The sequence below is a fragment of the Pinus tabuliformis genome, chromosome 4_1 (genome assembly GCF_031772625.1).
Source record: "Pinus tabuliformis cultivar Carrire ecotype Pingquan chromosome 4_1, CPIR1, whole genome shotgun sequence".
NCBI lineage: Eukaryota > Viridiplantae > Streptophyta > Pinopsida > Pinales > Pinaceae > Pinus > Pinus tabuliformis.
Window position 1 is genome coordinate 507,020,221 of NC_142303.1, and position 9,977 is coordinate 507,030,197.

A 9,977-nucleotide genomic window follows, 5' to 3' on the forward strand; every position below is an offset into this window, starting at 1 on the left:
ACCACGGTTCCCTCATACCATTTGTTGCATTATCATATATTAGGTCATAGATACATTGTCCATTCACCTACAAGTAAAAACATGATTAGAGACATACATATCCATTGTCACGAAACACATACATAACCAGCATAATAGCAACAAAAATACCAATGAAATCACAACCACATGATCCACATATAAACTAGTATAATACTCATATAAATACAAAGATAAATAGCCTCATATTGATGATGAAAAATCCAAACCTGGGATGGGACTACCACGTTCCACCTGACCAGAGAATGGCTGAACCAAATATCTCTTCAACAATTCACCCCCGTGCCATATTCCAACCACGAATGTGAGACTCAAACCAAAAGAACCAACCAGGGCATCCTGAGGCTAAACCACCTCACCCTCATCAATAGAAACTAGGACTTACCATAATTGATCCTGGATCACTAGGCCAATACAATGAATAGGTTATAATAGGATTTACCATGATCTCCACCCAATCACTAGGCAAAACACACATGGATGCCACCAGATTTATCCACCTACACTGTGAGGAATTTTTGAGTCTCCTAGTCTTTCAGGGTTTACCACAATCCACACCAGATCACTAGGCCCTAAACAAGGACCCACTCTCTAGGCTTTACCACATATCGCAACCCAGGATTACTAGGCCCAACAAAGAGAAATCCACCTCTTGGCTTTACCATATATCCTGCCATTCACCAGAAAGCATTCCTAGGCCCACCGAGGCAACACAATCTTGGCTTTACCACAACCAATAGTCTTGCTCAGGGATCACTAGGCTAGTGGCTTTATCGTGATCCACAGTCTAGTTTAGGGACCACTAGGCCATGTACTCTATCATTCGGAGATCCGCCTCACTCATCCTCGAATCCATTTGGCAATCCATATCAACCAAAACATGAGAAACCCATCACCCCGTGGCTATCTGGAAATGGCAAGGCTATGCTAAAAACATTGTCACACCTAGAAAAACCCATGGCATAACAGTAAAATAACCACATGCAATACCATTCATGCCAAATCTAGCAAGGAAAGCACACATGCAAATCGATACCTCTAAAGAATCCTGTTGTAGCTACTTGATCCTCCTCTTCCTTTCTTGATCTCTACTTCCTCTTTCCCTTTTTTCCTTTCTTGATCCAATGCCAAAATGCTCCAAGAAAACTATAAGTGTCCAAGAGTAAGAGATAGAGGGAGAATAATGAGAGAGCTCCAAAACTGAACTAAAAAAAGGTTAGGCCTCTATTTTCTTCATTTTCCATTATTTTCCTTCAATTTCCTCCTCTCATGAAACTAGTGACCTTTCACCTCCCTTTTCTCCTAATTTCCATTATTTTAATAAATAAATGTGCCAAAAATTCCATTTTTCCTTTCCAAATCCTTAACCATTTCCTTTGCCAATTTACTTATCCATAATAAACTGATGAACACCCACACTAGGATGTTTTGCCCAACATTCAGCTTGGAATAAGTGTCCCTTCAACCATAGTTATTATTTTTTCCTTTATTAACTTTTATTATATGAAATTTTCACGAGGGATGTTATAGAACCCTCCCCCTTGGGGGACATCATCCTCAGTGTTCAGCCACACCTATACCTCATTAAAACTGTTGAAAAACAAACATACTACCCACGGAGATTTATAACCTAGCTCGATGCAGTATTTATAATGATCACTCTGATGGAAACAAACCAACATGACAACATAACAACACTAAAACATAATGACATGACACCCATACCTCTTATTGGAGCTTTAGAACATAGCTCATGTCGGTATTTACATTCATATACATATGTACATATACCCAAAAATCAACAAACATGTACCAAAACATATACCAAAACTACTTTGCCTCAACCGACAAACAATGAAGGATACATAACCCACATCTGATCTGCTATCTCCCATGTAGCTTCATTGGGCCCAAAGTACTTCCACTGAACTTTATCCTCCTTGATTGCTCGGTTTCGGAGCTTGAGCACCTTTTTCTGCAATATACACTGAGGCTCGAACTGGAATTCTCCATCCGGTTCCACCTGCAATACAGACTAGTCAATCACATGATCAACATATTTAACATACTTCTTAAGCAATGATACATGGAAAACATCATGGATTTTCATTGTCGGAGGTAATGCAAGTTGACAGGCTACTAGTCCAATCCTCTCAACAATACTGAAGGGTCCACAAAACCATGGTGCCATCTTGGCACATGATTAATCCATAAGGAGCTCTTCTTTGGCTTGATGTGCAAGTACACCTGTTCCCCAACCTGGAACTCCTTGAACAACCTGTTCTGATTTGCATAGATCTTCTACCTATCATGTGATGCCTTTAGATTCTTCTTTATAAACTGCATCTCTTGTTCCATTTCTACCAACATGTCCGGTCCAATCAACAACTTATTAAATCGATCACTCCAACTGACGGGAGTATTGAAACTCCGCCCATACAATTTTTCAAGTAGACTCATCCTCAATGACTCATGCTACCCATTGTTGTAAGCGAACTCTACTAGTGGAAGATATTCTTCCTGCTTTGATGCATCATGTACATCCTCAACATGTCCTACAATATCCTATTGACCCTCTCAGTATGTCCATCTATCCGTGGATGATAATTTGTACTGAAGGCCAACTCTCTGCCCAAACCTACAAACAACTCCATCCAAGACTTGGAAGTGAACCTCGCATCCCTATTTGACACAATATTTTTCAGAACACCATGCAATCTGACCACATATATGATGAATACCTGTGGTACATCAATAGTTGAGAATGTAGACTTCACTGGAATGAAGTGCGTAAACTTTGTCAACGTATCCACAACAACCATGATGGAATCATGATGTCTTACTGTCCTTGGCAACCCTATGATAAAGTCCATGGAAATGACCTCCCATTTCCACTCTAGAATTGCAATCGGCTATAGCAGTCCTCCTAGATGTTTGCACTATTCCTTCAGACGTTGACAATCGAAACACCTATCCACAAACTTTGCTACATCCTTATTCAGATACAGCCAATAATAAAATTTATTTACTACGGTCAATGTCTTATGGTAGCCTGGGTGACCCGAATATGGTTCCACATGAAACTTACTCAAGATCACCTTCTTAAGCTCACTACTATTTGGCACATATATCTTGTCTCTAAATCTAACCAATCCATATACTGTAATACAATAGTCCACATCCTATGAACCTGTACCTGTACCTATACCTGTACCACTACCTACACCTATACATGTACCTATACTTTGCTGCAACATGTGCATAATCTCCATATACCTTACATCCTGCTGACCTGCCTGAAAGATCCTATCATGTAAGTATATCCCATAAGAGGTCGTAACTACTAATGGATTTACTTGTACCCGACTGCTAACAACATCCACCACCATGTTCTCCTTTCCTTTGATGTACCTCATCTCGAAGTCAAACTCACGGATCGTGGCCAACCATCTAGGTTGCCTAGCATTGAGATTCAGTTTGTCAAACAAATACATCAACCCAATGTGATCACTCATCGGTACGAACCTCCTGCCAAGACGATAGTGCCTCCACATATTCAATGCATCTATGATCGCTTCTAAATCAAGATCATGTGTCAGGTAGTTCTGCTCATGCTCATTAAGTTTTTGTCTCTCATAGCATACCACCTGTCCATCCTTCATAAGGACTCCACCAAGTCCTCTTTTACAAGCATCTTTTCATACTACAAAAGCTTTGTCCAAATGTAATCTTTAACACTCGTGCATGTGTCAAAAACTACTTAAGCTAGTCAAAACTAGCCTCACACTCCTTTGTCCATTCAAACTTCTTACCCTTCCTCTGCGATGATGTAATAGGATAAGAAATCTACAAGAAGTTCCTGATGAACCTCCTATAAATGCTTGCGAACCCGATGAAAGATCTCACCTCATCCACATTTCTAGGAGCTACCCACTCCATGATGGCTCTTATCTTTTCTATATCTTCTAAAATTCCCTCCTCGGAAACAACATGTCCCAAGTAATGTATCTCAATCAGAAAGAAGCTAACCTTGCTGAGCTTAGCATACAACTGATGCTCTCTCAACAACCTCAACACTGTTGCTAAATGCTCAGAATGCTCTTCCTCATGTTTATAATATACCAATATGTCATCAATGAACACAATAACAAACTTATCCAAATACAAACACAACACACTCATCATCAAGCACATAAATGTAGCTAGAACATTAGTCAAACCGAATAGAACTACAACAAAATCACAATTCCCATACTTGGTCCAAAAAGTTGTCTTGTAAATGTCCTCCTCTTTGATGTGTACCTGATGGTATCCTGACCTCAATTCAATCTTAGAGAACACTGCTTCTCCCTTCAACTTATCAAACAAATCATCAATCCTCAGTAATGGGTCCTTGTTCTTGATGGTCACTTTGTTCAACTTCCTGTAATCAATGCAAAATCTAAGAGTACCATCTTTCATCTTCACAAACAACACCAGTGCAATCCAAGGTGATAAACATGGCCTAATGTATCCCTTGTCCAACATTTCCTTCAACTGCAACTTCAACTTCAACTCTACCAACTAAAGTGTGCTCATCCTATAAGGTGCTTTTGATCTTGGCGCTGCCCCTCGTACTAACTCAATAGAAAAGTCTCTTGGAAATAACACTGAGAGGGGGAGGGGGGGTGAATTAGTATTAGTCAAGTCAATAACTTTTTAATTCGTACTCTAATTTGTGTACGCTACTTCAATGAAGGTAACTTGTGCATACACATAACTGTATTTAAGGCAACCAACGTATATCCAACAAACCTATGATTCAGTTAATTCATCATATGTTGATCTTTAATCAGTGCATCAGTACTTCATTAACCATATAAATAGTAACCATGTGCATTAATAACAGAACAAACCATCACACATAAGAAACATGCATCAACACCAAGATTTAAGGTGGAAACCCAATGTGGGACAAAAGCCACCTGCTGCTGTCTTCTTTTTAATATAAGAAAAACCTGTTTACAATATTGTACTGGTGCAGAATCATACTAGTACATAGGCACCCACCTACAGAAGGCTACAACCTTCTCTTGTTCTCCAGCTTCTACTAGAAGGGAGCTACAACCCCCTAGCTCTTGTACTAGCCAATATGTTTACTAGTACGTAGGCGTCAATCTATAGAAGGCTATGACCTTCTTTCTTCCTCCAGGGACCACGTTTCATAAATTTTCAGACTGGATACTCCTGGAACACAACACCACAATATGAAGGCCACATTTCATTCAATTTTCATACTGGATCCATCAACAATCATTGAAGCTCAAAATTAATCACCACTGCAATATAACCATCAAATACATCTGCATTAACCAACCATTGAAACTCAATCATCAATCTCTGAATCACCCACAACTAAATCACTGAAGCAAATCACAATAAATCAATCTAAACATTTAGAGTACTATCATCAAAGCACAGTCACCAGAATACAGTCACCAGAACCCAAAGCAGAACCCAGAACTCTGCAACAGCAAATAGAAACAACTAAAACATACTTCATAAGGTATACACTTCTTCCATGTGTCGAACTAGCATGTATATGCACTTTTATCAAAGCCAACCAGCCTAGACATCTACAAATATTAATTCATAATTTTGTAGCTATTCCAGACTTCAGTTATACCCAGATCATAACATTTACAAAATAATACATGTTGGAAAATAGCAGTGCAAAATGACATGTTGGAAGATAGCAGTGCAAAATGACATGTTGGAAGATAAAGGAAATGTACGTATTGAAAATACTGAAAGATAGCCACAAAAACAGGCTACTCCAAAAGAAAATAGCTATGAAAAAAATAGAAAAAATATAGGTTCTCAAGGAAACAAATAAGACCGAAGAAAGATACAAATGGCACTACAGTAGCTCAACAAGAAATTTTAGATCTGAACATTCTAGAAGGCATTGCTATAGGAAATGATCTGGATGAACACAATAGCAAATCTAATAAAATCAGGGTCGATATCGCTTAACAGTTAAAAGGAGAATGTTATTGTATGCCAGAGGCACTTAATTGATTAGAAATCGCATCAAATCAGAGGTATGTGGCACATATGTGTTATGGTAGATATGCTTGCTATAATGGAAAAAAGATATAGTTGGTTGTTGGAATTAGACATTACGTTATATACATTAGCATGTTCATTATTATTTTTTGGCACAACTTCTAGCATAACCTTTGGCAAAACTTTTGGCAGTGACACTATTATTTTTTGGCATAACATTATTATTATTTTATGGCACGTGACACAACTTTTGGGATAACTTCTGGTAGTGTTGCATGGTTTCCAACTATGAGGCATCATTATATTATGATTCACAGTACTATACTATGGAAGAGAGCGTTATAGTCTTGCCGGCCCGAGGAATCCGTTACACATAGATAGTGGCATTATATATCACATGTAAATGGAGATACAGACCAGAATTGAAATGTTGCACAATAATTAAGAGTGTCTAAAAACGTTACATAGTCTGTCATACATGCTATCATATGATTACACTCCAAACTTCAAGGCAGATGTACTGGATTCGAGACCTAGGAGAAATGCAATTTTTTTTAATAGGTGGTTCCCTCACAGAAATGGTAGATGATCCTCTTCCTCTCATCCTGTTTCTTCATTAGATTATGTGAAATTCGTGGAGATGTCCAAGGAAGGTAACTTGATACCACTCTACTGCTGTATATTTTTGGATCACTTGACACCAGTGCTTGCTTATCGATGTTTGGTGAGCCAAGATGATAGGGAGGCCCTAAGTTATTTTAATTCGAATCTATGGAGCAAGGTTATAAGAGCATCAACATGGGCCATTTTAGTATTGTTAGAGTACAACCTGCAATGGAAACTGTTTCTAATCAAAATTCAGTTACAATAATGGACCATGAAGATGGAACTAGAGAGGAATTCACTAAGGATCTAATGATTGTGCCTCCACTCATAATGTAAAACTGAAAACCAGTGTTGACTGATGAGATTCCCATTTCTTTCCGTGGTGGATGCATTGGATATTTTTCATATGATACTGTGAGGTATGTAGAGAAGAGAAAGTTTCCTTTTTCAAAAGCTCCTGAAGATGATAGAGGTCTATGTGATAGGCACTTGGGGCCTTACAATGATGTTGTAGTGTTTGAAAATGTTGAAAAGAAAGAATATGTCATTCATTGGGGGTGAGTAGACAATTATTATTTTGCTGATGAGGACATTGATCCCCCAAAACTTTCTATAGGTTATCTTAAACTGCAAAATGGACTATTTGGGGCTACCGTGAAAGAGTCTAGTATGACAAGTGAGCAATACAAGAAAGTTATTTTGAAGGAACAAGAGAACCTTATATTTGGGGACATCTTACAAATTGTTCTTAGCAAACATTTTGAGCGTCACACATTTGTAGATCCATTTGAGGTATACATGGCATTACGAGTTGTGAATCCAATACCTTATATGATATATTTACAGACTCGGGGTTGTATATTGGTTGCTTCTAGTCCATTAATTCTCACACGTGTGAAACAAGGTAAAGTAACCAATCGTCCCCTTGTTGGAACAAGGAAGAGGGGTAAAACATAGGCGGGGGCTGAGACATTGGAAATGAATCCTTAAATGATGAAAACGAATGTGCTCAGCACATCATGCTTGTTGATCTTGGTCGAAATGATGTTGGAAAGGTTTCAAAGCCTGGATTTGTGAAGGTGGAGAAATATATGAATGTCGAGCATTATTCACATGTTATGCACATTAGTTCAATGGTAACAAGAGAATTACATGAGAACTTGACTCTTTGGGATGCCCTTCGTGCTACTTTTCCAGTTGGAGAACTACAAACATCCTTATATATTGTATCATACAGAGTTATCTATTGGTGGCAGTGGGAAACTAAATCTTCAATTTCTTGATTCAAATATTGGGCAACCTCCACGGGAAAGGGTAGAGGGCATCTTGATTGAGTTATTACACATGTAATGAGATTGTAATTTACCGAGAGTAAAGTAGATCGAGCCGCTAAAGCGCTCTCCCAATCGGTCGAGTGTCTCAAGTACCAGTTGAGCACGATCAACCTATTTCTCTAATAGAATGATACACATGTTGTTGAAAATGTAATTTCAACTACGCATCAGTTGAGCTGTGCAGCAACATGGAAACATCGCCGACGAGCGATCGCCGATATCGCATCGGCGAAGTCACAGTGGAGGACTTACAAAGAGGCATTTATATGTTGCGATGAGTGATCGCCGATATCGCATCGGCGTATCAATGTCGACGTTCACAATGTGGCGGAGCCTTTGCACATATATATAGTCGTGATCCGATGAGCCAGACCCGATGGGTGTTTAACATTTTGTTTCATATTATTTCAGTTCCACAGCGGCCCTTTTTCCCGTGTTTTAATGTTTTTCAGGCATATGCTATAATATATATTATATTGCATCGGCATTTCGCTATCGGCGAAACCAAAGGAGCGGGACTTTTGTATAAGGCATGCATCCGACCCGATGGATCAGACCCGATAGCATTATAAATGGTTTTTGGTAAATTTTCAGGTCCGCGCTTAAGTCATTTTTCAATGTATTTTATGCATTTTTGTTATATAATGAAATATAAGGAAAAGCAAAGGATTGGAGGCATCGACCCAGATCGCGATCGGCATATTGCAATCGGGGAAACCAATGGTGCATGGCATTTACATATATGAGTGTCGACAGCGATGAAACCCGGACCCGATGGGTTTCCAAAGCCAAATTGTATAATGGTTGAAATCCGCCCAAAGCCAATTTTTGTGTTTTACAGTGTTTTTCATATATTTTCTAGTATAAGGAGAAACAGAGGATTGGCCGACTACGATATGCAATGTGACCCGAAAGGCAGACCTGATAGAAAAGTTTTGGCATGCATTGATCTTTGATGGCAAGATGGGCAGGATTGTTCGATGGTGCGAAGCCAGTTAAAGCAAGCATGGAGGAGTACAGCGTAGCAGGCATAAGCATTCAATTCAAAGTATGGCCGAGAAGGAAGACATTGAATTTTCAGCTACCGCAGTTAAAGTTCAGCTTAGTCAAGGACGAGAAGGACAGCGTCGAGCAGTTCACAGCATGGGACTCCATTTCTGTTCATTAAACCATTCAGATTCAAGTATGTAATTTGTCTTTTGGGTTGTAGTCAGTTGAGAGGTTTAGAGAGTGGGAGTGAAAGTAGAAGCACAATAGCGCAAGTGAATGAATGTTAGTAATACGCAGCAGCGTAGTATACTGAATGTATTTTTGAAAACAATGAATAGAGTAGCACTATTTTTTTCCTTTTTGATGAATCCCTCTGAGTGAAAGAGGATGAATTTTGTATCAGCAATTTTATTTTAATGAATACAAATCCCTTTTTATGGGTGTGTAATACTATGTTCACAGAAATAAATTTTTAGCCTTCCGTTGTGTTAAGATCCTGGAGAGAAACAGAGCATTGTTCTCTGTGTTCAGTTTATTTTGTTTTTGGGATTTTAATAGAAAAATCCCTAACAGTGGTATCAGAGCTGGTTCAGGCTCTTTGAAGGTGTCAAAGAAGCTGAAGGAATGTTTCTTGCTTAAGCAACTTCTCCAGCAGCGTGAAGACTCAGCAAAAGAATCAAGTCAAGAATGCAAGGAATGGCCAGCACAAGCACTAGCATGGGTATGTTTAATACCCAGCTCCCACCGTTTAATGGGAAAAACTATGACTACTGGGCAATAACCATGAGAGCCCTTTTTACCTCACAGGATTTATGGGAATTAGTTGAGGATGGTTTTGAAGAACCAGCAGATGAAAATGAGTTTAACAGTTTAACTCAGGCAGAGAAAGATTTGTTGAAAAGCAATAGGAAGAAGGATTCAAAAGCCCTTGTATTTTTGTATCAATGAGTGGACCAGAGT

The 9,977-nt window shown here is 38.9% G+C and overlaps 1 pseudogene; it reads left to right on the forward strand.

The window, feature by feature from the left end:
- Positions 1 to 6,858: 6,858 nt before the first annotated feature.
- LOC149176769 (anthranilate synthase alpha subunit 1, chloroplastic pseudogene) lies at positions 6,859 to 7,976 on the forward strand (annotated as a pseudogene).
- The last annotated feature ends 2,001 nt before the right edge of the window (positions 7,977 to 9,977 follow it).